Source organism: Cyprinodon variegatus, unplaced genomic scaffold, assembly GCF_000732505.1.
Source record: "Cyprinodon variegatus isolate N-32 unplaced genomic scaffold, C_variegatus-1.0 Scaffold53, whole genome shotgun sequence".
Lineage (NCBI taxonomy): Eukaryota > Metazoa > Chordata > Actinopteri > Cyprinodontiformes > Cyprinodontidae > Cyprinodon > Cyprinodon variegatus.
This window is the reverse complement of record NW_015150506.1, coordinates 336,848-339,840: the sequence shown is the minus strand read 5'-3', so window position 1 is coordinate 339,840 and position 2,993 is coordinate 336,848.

Genomic DNA, 2,993 nt, shown 5'->3' with positions numbered 1-2,993 from the left:
CCTTCTTCCCTCATTCGTGAACAAGATCCCGAGATACTTCCACGTCCCAAGAGCCAGCTTCTGCAGCCGAGGATCGGGCTGCCAGGCTCCCCTCCCTCGGCCGCCACCCAACACACATTGCACCCGACCCCTATGGCCCATTTAAGGGGGGACCCATGTTTCCTCTTCGGGCTGAGCCCGGCCGGCCCCATGGGTAAAAGCCCGGCCACCAGGCGCTCGCCATCGTGTCCCCCCTCAAGGCCTGGCTCCAGAGTGGGGCCCCAGTGACCCGCGTCCAGGCGATGCAACGCCGTATCCAAAGGTCATGCTCATCATAAGGGTCTTCGGGCTGCGCTTTGTCTGGTTCCTCACCTAGGACCTGTCTGCCTTGGGTGACCCTACCAGGGGCATAAAGCCCCAGACAGCATAGCTCCCAGGATCATTGGGACACTCAAACCTCTCCACCACGATAAGGTGGCAGCCCAAGGACAGGGAGTTTGAAAGATGAAAAGCAATACTCCATAAAAAAGTCACAGATCTTTAAAACAAGCGACGAAAAACTATTTATTTTAATATGTGGTGAAAAACGTTGGTGCAGCACCAAGTCAAACCACAAAGAAATTCTGTTACCGATATCGGACTGGGACGTCCCTATCATGTAGTTCAGTTTTATTACATTTAAATTCCTAGTTTTTACCATGAAAATTAAAGTCTGTACTTCAGTCATGTTGCTTTTTCTAACTTTTATGGATCTGAGATGAAGTGCTGCGTGAAAATGTTGTTATATGTATCCAGATACTGTAATATGAATTAAATATTTGAATGACATCTTCATGTGCACCAATAAAGTGTTCAAAAATGGTTTGGACTGAAGCAAGAGTGAAGTTATACGAAACTGTGGAGGAATTTGACCCAACTTTATAGGAAGTGGAACTCGGAGAAAGAACGCTAGAAGAAAAAAAAAGCTCTGGAAGCCCATTGATTTCTAAAGTACGTTTTAAAAGGTCCCATGCCTGACTTTGGTTTGACAGCTGGATTTGTGAAGACTTTGAACTACTACCAGAACAAGCCTGCTCAGACAATGCCTAACAAGACAGCACTGGTGTGGACTGGGCTAAGAGGGCCTTAAGGAGACAGTCAGAAACAGCTGAAGACTCTGATTTACCCGGCGCAGAGGGCCGACCCTGGGCAACAACCGCTAATGGTATGGGAGGATGCTGGAAAAATGCTCAGCTCCAATTTGCATTTAAAAAAAATAAAAAATGAGGGGGGAGTTAACGCTGCGGAGATACGCCAATGGCAAATTTGGATAACAAGACAACAGAGGAGGACGAGGAAGACGCAGGGCGGGAAGAGTCAGCAGCATCTTTAATATCAGGGAAAAGTCAGAAAATGAAAAATCTGCCTACAGGTATGGGGCTAATTAACAAAGTTTTGTCTGAGAGAGGAATCCAGGGCAAAAGGGAACAGTTAGATTCAATATTCCCTAAAGATTGTCTTCAAAGCCTAAACCGAGGATATTAAATGCATCAGAAATAATAATAATGCAAGTGTGTGTCACTGCTGCCGGCTTCTGTCTCTTTGAACAGAGATTTACAGGGTGTGTGTGTGTGTGTGTGCGCCTCTGTATCCTTTGTGTGGGTTGAATGCTTTAAACTACTGAAATACTGTATTGTTCATAATCAGCAAACAGCAGTTTACATGAGAGGGAAGAATATTACCGCATGTGAATGCATTCATAGTTAATACACACACTTAAAACAACTCCTCCTCCTCCTCTGTGGGCTCTGCACCCTGGAGATCCCCCATTACAAATGAAAGCTCTTGAAAAAGCATCTGTCTGCCTGGGACATGGTCACCGTAGGACCCCTGTGTGTTGATGAGAAGAGGAACGGCGCAGATGAGCAGAAGTTTATTTTTTAACACATTGTTCTCATTCTAAAGACAGTCACATTTATCTTCACAATAATTGAACCTGGTCCCATGACGATCTGTCGGTAGATGACGGCTGGTCTCATTCAAATGTTCTTTCATAGAACAGCTTCGCCTGCTGCTTAGTTAAGGGATCACATTTAGATTTATCTTTCTTTCTCTTTTTAGTTCTCGTATCCCTGAGAGTTAAAGTCTCAGAGAAATAGGCTGAATTCAACGATGTCATGCAGAGATGATAATTTTTACATTTAACTGTGGGATTGTAGGAAGATATAATGTGGAACTTAGTTTTAATAGGATGTCTTGCTATCTTTTCTCTTTTAAGTGTGGTATATTAAGTAAGTGCTTATCATAAATCAGTGTCCTAAGTGCAAAAGGGACATTAAGGACAAACGTCACTAACCGGAGCCCCCTGTTGTGTCACCTCATGCCTGCTGGTTTTACCAAATGCCTTCTTTTGAAATCGTGTTTGACGGATCACATTCTTTCCACCAGTAAAGTTCGCTCTTGAACAATAAAAAAGTTACGCCGATGCCGACCAATAGAAATGTGTCTTCACTCGAGAGGAAAGCCCGCCCCATCTGTAAAATAGTTTTAAATCAATGCCATTTTTAAAACTCAATCTGAAAAACATACATTTGAAAAACATCAAATCTAAACAAATTAGAATGAATAAATATGAAAAAAAATGTGTATAAACAAAAACAGTTTAAAAAATATAAGAAAACAACAAAGTGACTTTTATTAACATTGTTTGAGGCTTCATTTTTTTCAATTTTTATTTCAAATTTCCATATACAAACTATAGTTTTTATTTTTAACAATAATGGAACAAAATTCCCTCCATAGATCCATGCTGTGAAAGTAATGCATCTTTAGAATCAGTGTATTCTCATTATGAGTTCGTATGAAATCGTACGAAAAGTTATGCACCGTAATTTCGTACGTTTTGGACGTTTTTTTCGGCGTATGCGCATCTGACGCACCATTCAAGAATATAGAATATAAATTACAATTAGCCCTAACCCTAAGATATAAAGCAGCAAGCAACGTAGTTAGAGACATGAATAAGTGATGATTGC